The 9,116-nt window shown below is 35.3% G+C and overlaps 1 non-coding gene across 1 annotated transcript; it reads left to right on the forward strand.

The window, feature by feature from the left end:
* Positions 1 to 8,798: 8,798 nt before the first annotated feature.
* Positions 8,799 to 8,907, forward strand: LOC129067987 (U6 spliceosomal RNA). Its single transcript, XR_008528811.1, has one exon. It is a non-coding gene; the product is annotated as a U6 spliceosomal RNA (small nuclear RNA).
* Positions 8,908 to 9,116: the final 209 nt, after the last annotated feature.

Here is a 9,116-nt window from a genome sequence, read left to right on the forward strand (position 1 = left end):
ATTTCTTCCCTGACATGTTTAAATGAAAAAAAAAAAAAAGTCATACAAGAACTTTTACAATTATGCGAGTCAGTCCGCACCAGAATTCCATTTCGGTGTGTTCAGGAATAAACAAACACGCACACCGACACAACACATTCCTTGGAGATGAGGAAGATAATGTCGGTTCCATACATTATTAATATATTCCTGTTGGAAAAAGGGGCAACAAGGACTTTAATACCAACAATAATGCATTGAAAAGAAATCAGATTTGGTGAAGAACTTTCTAAAACGGTTTCAAACAATTTCTTTGATATTGAGCTCTCTTGCTGTTTTCCCAATTGTAATTTTCTTTTGCAAAAGGTGAAGGACCTCAAGGTTGAGACTTTAAATTGCAGGGTTTGATTCTCTACATATTAGCAAGCAGTGTTTAGAGACCACAGTGGCCTTGTAATCAAAAACTCAGCATTCTCATTTCATGAACTATCATAGGTTTGTACAATGTTAAGCTCAAGGTTGGCCTGAGGTACAGGTTGGAGCATACATATTGGCTTCAGCTGGGTCTTTTGTTTTGTCACCTGGTTGAATAAAATGCATGAAAAATATATTCATCCCTTGATTTCTCTGCCCTGTAATAATGGACCCGTTTCTGTGTCTATTAGGGCTCTTTATGTTTCAGCTAAAAGAAAAGCAACTCAAACTAGCTTAAATGGTACACAAGAAAGAAATGGGTTTTGCTTGTCATAAAAGCTTTGATTTCAGCTCTTATAACGGGAAGATCCCAAGTTTGGTTGGAAACCAGGATTGACTGGGTTTAGTTGCTCAGGAGTTGTCACTCTGCCTGCCTTGTACAAGGGTCAGCCACCCATTCAGACTGGCTGCTCTCATAGCGAGCAGCACAATGAGTACCATGGATTTATACTTTACATTCTCTCAACTGACTCAAGAATTAGCACAAAGCTAGCTTCTTTCTCCAAATCCAACAGAAAATGTAATTGTCCTGAGTCACATGGTTCTTGAGCCAATATAAAGAGCATGGTTGACAGTCACCAAATACCAAACATAAAACAAAATAAAATTAAGGCAATTTTAAGACTCATAGGTTAAAGATTAGTGTGTTGATCATCTTGGTAAAGAGATTTTTGTGGGAATTGTATTAATTAGTATTAAATGATTTTCTGGAAGAAATTATATATATATTCCTTATTTTTATTTTTATTTTTTTATCGACCCTATTGCAGATGTCCCCATTTCCCCCCATTTCCCACCTCTTTCCAGCCCCACTCCTCCCCCTTCCCTCTGGCCATGACTACACTGTTGTCTGTGTCCCTAGGTTATACACAGAAGTTCTTTGGCTCATCCTTTCACTTTCTTTCATCCAGTACCTCCTTCCCCATCACCTCAGACAGCTGTCAGTCTGTTCCATGTATCCATGCTTCTATTTTGTTTGTCAGTTTAATTTTCTCATTAGATTCCACACATAAGTGAGATCATATGGTATTTGTCTTTCAGGATAGAAGTGCCATGAAATAGGAGGAAGGAATTGGAGGTATTTGTATAATCAATCACTCCTACAATACTTTTGTACATCCATCTGTGATACACTTAAAAATAACTACCTTTCCAAGCCCTTATTCTAAGTCCTATGTTAAGCTCTTTATACATATTTCGTATCATACAACAATGCTGTTTAGAATTAGATATTATTATCTTTATTTAGTAGATGAAGAAACTAGATTTCAGAGAGATAAATAACTTTTCCAAGGTCATTGGTAGAAATGGTTGAGGATTATTTGTATTTATGTCTTCTAACTTCAAAGTTCATGATTATAACCACTGCATTATTATTGTACTCTTTTTTTTTTCTTGATAGATTGATCTCTTATTCTTGTGAACTTCCTAAGGGCAGGGAGTTTTTCTCTGCTTTATTCTCTACAATACTCTCAGTGTCTAGAATAGAGTCTGGCTTACAAAAGATGCTTAGTTAACATTGAAACATTGTTGAATTAAGTGTTACCTCCCTTTGGTCAAAAAAAGGACATTAAGTGATTGGCTTACAGCAATCCTGGAGTTAGTTGTTAAACAGGATGGGAGGAATAGAATTTACCATAGGAAAATAAAATAACTATAATGTCTACTATAATGCTTGAAAGAAAATTCTGGATTTAAAATCTGTCACAAACTTTATTATCTATATAACTTAAAAATTATTTTATATACCTTTGTTTCTTCATTTTAAAGATTATGGTAATTTACAGTACACATTTTGGTGTCATATTGTGGGTTATTGACATTATTAAATAAGATAACATATGTAAGTCAGTTACCATGCTATATGTTGACAGTAAGCACTCACTGAATATTAATTATTATTATTACTGGTAACTAACCTCCTATTCCACTTCATCATTACCCTTATCATCATCACCATCATCATTGTCAAAGTGGTACACACACACACACATGCACACACATCTTGAAGGGTGTGATTTTTATTATCTATTTTTAAGTGTAAAGTGGTTCTTAATAGCACCAATAATACATATCATTGAATAGGTGTATCTGAGAAGAATATTTGGGCTCAGTTTTTGCTTAATCAGTTACTCTCAAGGGACTGTTCCTGATCAGAAGTTATTTAAAATTCCATCTAATGAGGGCTTTGCCAGTAGCAACACAAAGAACTTAAAGAACATCTTTGATATCCAAACAGAATATTTTTTAATTTTCACTGAGTAGACCCAAGAAGCTGAAACAAATTACTTAATTTTTCAGTTTCTGGAAAGGTAGAATTTAAGAATTCCCTAAAATACATCTGTTTCTGAAACTTAATAAAATTTTATTCCCGGTCTGTAAGACTGAACTTACATTCATCTCTACTTTAGAAACCTGTTTTTAATCACACTTCATCCACGGAAATGTTAATGCTCATTCATAGCTGACATGGAAACTGACACTATCAGTTGTTGTTTAATGTGTATTAGTCTTGTTTCTCTGAAAGTTTTGATCATTACATTTTCTCATGGTGACATCTTCCCATCTTAAAAATGTATAATATAGTTAATTAATATGTACACATACATGCATACACACACACTATTCAAGAGTGTTTCATAAGTACGGACTTTACATGATATAGGTAGAGAAAGTATTTCTATTTTATAATAAATAAAAATCTACATTTCAAAGTAGTAAATCACTTACTTAAGGTCACTTATTTAGTAAGTGACAGACCCTGGAATTCAGCGCAGGTAGAGTTTTACATTTCAAATCTGGTACTTTGTGTTATTTTCTAACATAAATATTGCTGCTGCATGTGTATATTGTTCTAGATTTGGAGATATATGAAAGCAGGCACTTTTTATTGATTTCTTTATACTTCTCAGAATGTTTAATGTTTTTCTCAGAATACACATACTGAGCTTTAAAATATGCTTAATTCATAGGAAAGGAAAGCCAGGAGCACGCACAGAAGGTATATGTTGCAGTGGCCTAGTCCTCTTTTCTTTGGATACTTTCAAGAAATATGTTTATAGAACATAGAAAGGGGGCACATTCAATCTGGATAACTTGATCAGAGTTTACTTAAAAAAATACGGTGATCACATTTGGTTGGGAGAGGTGTAGGGGAATTGCAAAGAATAGTGTAGGCTTGAAGAACTTGGAAAGAAAGAAAGTCTACATAAACTAGATTCTAGCCAACTGGCACTAACGCCATAAAAGGGCATCATGGAGATAAGGAATCTGATTTCATTCTCTCTCCTTTCTTCTGTCATTCTGTTGTCAGGGAGAAGCTGTCTATTCATATAGTCTATAGGGATCAGTCTAGTGAGCCAGAAAAAAGGAATGAAAAAGGGTGGAGAGTAGATGTGAAAGCTCAACAAAGATATCGAAAACATTGAACTGTCTGCATAGTTGTGAGAAATGATGAGACCATATGTGTAAATATGCCTTGTAAACCATAAACTGAAGTAAATAAATATATCCATTATTTAATGTTATTTGAATGCTTAATAAATAATTGTTAATTCATTCTATCAGAGTGGAATATTTTCACAAAACATACAGTTCAGCAACTTGTCCAGCTATAGAACCAAATTTAAGTTCTAGTTCTATTATATTTCCCATGGTTCAAAATATCTAAATTATTATTTTTTTAAGATTTTATTTATTTATTTTATAGAGGGAGAGGGAAGGAGAAAGAGAAGGAGAGTGTGTGGTTGCCTTTCAAGTGTCCCCCACTGGGACACGGCTGCAACCCAGGCACATGCCCTGACCAGGAATCGAACTGGTGACCCCTTGGTTTGAAGGCCAGCACTCAACTTACTGAGCCACACCAGCCAGGGCTAAATTATTATTTTTTAATTGCTGACATAAGTAGGCTTACAGTTAATTTAAAAAATCACACCAAAACAAGAATTGCATTTGTCCTGAAAATACATTAATTCTTTTCAAGTCCTCTCCACCTACTTTAACAATCCTTTAACTGTGCTCAAATAACAAGCAAACACATTCATCGAAAACTCACTTATAAAGAAAAGTAAATGAAATGACTCAGAATTTTATACTTAGAATAAATTGAAGGACATTTAGTCCTTCATGTCCTACCTGCAAATGACAGAAGTGAAGCTCAGGCATATAAAGTCACTTTTGTCTAGGGTCATGGAATTCTGAGATGGGACTAAGTGTGAACACATACAATCCTGCATGGGGCTTTTTTCCATTACTCCATCCTCATTCAGCTGCACACAATGAAGAGCACTAATTTACTTAGGAACTGGAGATTGTTATTATTGATTTTTTTCAGTGTTTTTATTTTCTGAACTTTTGTTATATTAGAATATGAGAGTGGTGTGCTGCCACAAACATTGACCCCAGAAATAGTTCATCTTACTTGAAAGTCAAGATAAGGATTATGCTCATCATGTGCTTTCTAATATTAAATTTTCAGACAAAGATGATCATCCCATGAGGATGAGGACGCAAATCTTGCTCAAGCCTGTAAAAAATTAAATACATTTAACCAACTCATTATCAAACATTCATCCATTCAATAAACATTTATTCAAATCTTATTAAATCAGTGGTAATAGAACAGTAAATAAGATATAACCTCTGACCTGAAATGGTTTATAGTCTAGTAGACAGGGCAAAGGAGAAAACTGATAACACCGCAGGATACATTTGATCTTAGGGTAAACATTAGGTAGTGTGAAAACACTTAATATACACCACTCTATTCTCAACGTCTTGCCTGTATTAGCTCAATTAATTGTCTCCCACATCTGAGAGACAGGTATTATTTTCCTCATACTTACAATAATGTAATGGAAACCCAAATACAGTAAATTTATCAAGGTGTATGTAGTTATATGGTGATAAAATCAAGGCTTAACGACACTGAAAAATCCAAGCTCCATATTACTTCTATGCAATCAAAGGATTTTTTTAATACTATTATTATATTATATTATGTCACTCACAAGATTCTAGAAAACACGGTTGTTTGTGAGCATGGGCCATGCTAGGCTTTCTTCCTCGTAGACTTTACCCCTCAGAGAAAAGAACCATATTTATGTTTCTGGGGCTTACCCACAGTATCCAGCATCATGTTTTGGAAGTAATTGCTTTAGAAAAAAATTAAAGAGTTACTTCTCTCTATAAAGCTGTATATAAAGAAAATGTATAAATAATATCAACTATAAAGAATTAGACAAACACACTGAGCAAAATTTTACAAATATATTTTGTAAGAGCAAAATGTAGGCTCTTATAGTAACTTAGGATGAGCTCAGTGCTCAAAGAATAATCCTGTTCTATTGTTAAATCAGATGGGATGTCTAATTAAGCTAAGCACAGATTTTTCTTTCTCTTTTCCTCCCCCAGAAACCCATTCAATTTTTAAAATATTCAAAATTCCTAAACGAAACAATTTTAATCATCTATCTGTAAGTTGGTAGCACTATAGAAAATTGACAGCCTGGCATCAGAGTTAAACACCCTTTTAATTCTTTCTCCTAATTTGTATCATTAACGTATCTTAGTCTGTCAAAGTAATCAAAGCCATCAGTGGGGGAGAAAAGGTGACTTGTACGTACGAGTATCATGTATTTATTAATATGATTATTTAAAACATATAGGTAGAGAGAGTTTATTTGTAATGAATACAATTGCTGACCATGTATATATTAGCATCATTACACCATGGCAAAGGTTTCGTGCTCAGGTAAGCAAGCTGTAACTGGCACCCAGAAACGTAATACAGCACTGAGTAATGTGTGTTCAGGCACTATGAGGGCATGCATGTGTGGCCTTTGTGTATAGCATCAGCAAGCTAGTGAAATCAAATCACAGCATCAAAGCATCTGGGAAAACATCTTATTTTATTATTCTCCAGTCAGAATAGTACGAGACCTTGTGGGCACATTATCTAGAAGAGATGAACAACTTTCATCCTGAGCATGCATACACCTTAATTTTGACATGAAATGTTTTTCTCTTACGTAGTGTCTTTCTTAGCTCATTACCTTCCAGAAGCTACTATTTGGGGCTGTTGAAGAGGCCATCTCTGTAGCACCAGGTGGAGGACTGAGAACATCTTCTGGCCTTTCAATCCCCAGCTTCTCGTGGCACATGTGGGATTTTATGCCACTGCTGCAAATCTTCCAATGTGCCAGACTGAGTTTGGTCAGTGCCAGTATCTAGATGTAAAACCAATTTAAAGAAACTAACATTTGTTTTAGGGTCTCTAGTACAGACTTTCTTTTCCTCTTCCTCTTGTCCATTGCCTGATTCCCAGCAAAAGAAAATTATACATATGCCTGTATATATATATGTGTGAACTTCACATATGAAAATACATATTCCTATGCACAGATGAGAAACACACACTTACCCATTTAGAATTCCCTAGGAAGAAAAGCACAACTTAATAGAATGCAGTGTTTTATTTTTAGTTTTGAGAAAGTATTCATTAAGGGTAAAACAGGAAAGACGATCAAAGCACATGAAAGCGAAACTGTATTCTTTGTACTTTCCTTGTTGTCTTGACTGAAATTTAGTCCTCTTCACCTCTTGCCCCACTGGATTCACTAACCTCCAATTTTCTTCTCCCTATAGTGCTAAACTCAAAAATGTGCCTAGAAACCAAATAACAGGGTTGCCTGTGACTTATGTATGTTTGGAATAGGAATTACCACCTCAGTTTTCTCAGGTAGTACTTCCGATACTTTTGAATGATTTTTTTCACCCTCAGGGAAAGGGGATCTTTTTTTTTACCCCTCCCCCCTTTTCATTATCAATTTAAAAGCTGCCTAAAATAGGCACTATGAAAAAACACCGGGTGCCAGTCCCTCTCCCTCTCAGCCACGAGCCCCGGAAGGGACTGTCATCACGAGTGCTCCAGCCATATATGTAACAGCACGTTATTTCCCTGCATTTGTTTGCTGCACTGAAATCCTAAACTCTGCTCAAGTCCAGCCTTCTGTAGAGACAGGACAGTGCGGTGCTGCAGAAATAACAGGTTTTCCTAAAAGCATGTGTCGCAAAGCAAAGCTATGAGATTTCCTCGGTCAGCCAAAGCACGAAAACTTGAAGTCAAAAATGCCCTGCTCAGCGATCTAGTCAATGGGGCTAAAGCGCAAAACTCCCCCAAGAGTTGTTTTCGGTGATCTCCCACATGATTTTCTAAGTAGAGATGCGTATCTTGTGATCTGGTATCCTTTTCTCTCTTCCATGTCTGTTCCGTGTACCATCATTACTTATATATGTGTTTTCTGTAATTAAAACCTCTGTAAGTTCTAGCATCTGGAGCCTCTGCTATAACCTGTTTCTTTCCTTTTCCTTTCTGAGCACCCCTCCACCCCGCGCTCCAGGCCCGGGTTTGTGGGGAGGAGCTCCGCAGTTCGCCCAGTCCGCTTGCCCGCCGCCGGGGCTCTGCAGGCCCGAGCCCTGGGCTCCGAGTCTCCTTTCTAAACTCCTGAGCGCTGCTGGGTGGAAAATAAAGAATGTTTTCAATTAATTTTAAAGATCAGAAAAATGACAATGCAAGACATTCAGAAGGTAACTAAATAGGCAATGTGTGGCAGTATAAACATATATATGATGCAAGATATTTAATTAAAATAGCCAAAACCATTTAAAGATCCTCAGTTTCCATCAGGAAGAAGCAGGTGATTTAACTAGGCAGCATAAAACATTACACTTAAATGGGAGTGTGTGTGTGTGTGTGTATAAGATTTTTTTATTTTGTGGCTATGCCACTAACAGTCTAAAACTAAAAATAAGCAAACAAATAAAAGAACAAGTAAATCAATAATTTCAAATAAAAAACAAGGACAAGTTATCTAGCCAAACAAATTCAGTACAGACTTCCATGTCCTTTAAATTTATTATTTTTCCTTTACCTTCAACAGCCCTTAAAGGATTTATAGGAGCAAGAATTTTTTCACTAGTAAGCATTGCAAAATTAAATTAAGAAAAATCAATTAATAGTATATAAGCTCTGAAATCAGGGGTAACAGTAAGAAAGGACTACAACAATGTATTACTCAGGTAATTTTTAAAACAACAAGGATGTATAAATCCATTTAAAACAAACACTTCTATATTTTATGTAACCGATTTCGTTGGAAGTCCTGGAGGTTCAGCAGTGCACAAAATAGACAAAGCCATGCTCACCTCACACATCAAGTACCTGACTAATTCTACATTAGAAGCGAGGACATCATTTCTTATAAATTATTTAAATCTTAAATCATCTAGTTTATTATCTTAGTCATTGGAGGTACTCAAAATTTTGTCTTAAAAATAAATCAACTGTGCTCACTTTGGCGGCACATGTACTAAAATTGGAAATGATACAGAGAAGATTAGCATGGCCCCTGCCTAAGGACAACAAAAAATAAAAAATAGATAAATAAAAATAAATCAACTAAGGCCTTTGACAAAGAGATGCTTGCTTGTAAAAAGCAGTATGCCTGCATGTAAAATGGACAGCCAAATTTTTTTTCAATGCATACTTAGTTATAAAGAAAAATTATATTCGAGCTTATGTTGTAATATTAATTATATAATATTTTGATAGTACATTTCTAGAGGTACAATACTTTGCTTACTCCTTTGTCTACAATTTAACT

The sequence above is a fragment of the Pteronotus mesoamericanus genome, unplaced genomic scaffold (assembly GCF_021234165.1).
Source record: "Pteronotus mesoamericanus isolate MK-2021 breed Mesoamerican mustached bat unplaced genomic scaffold, CSHL_Meso_final contig_20, whole genome shotgun sequence".
NCBI lineage: Eukaryota > Metazoa > Chordata > Mammalia > Chiroptera > Mormoopidae > Pteronotus > Pteronotus mesoamericanus.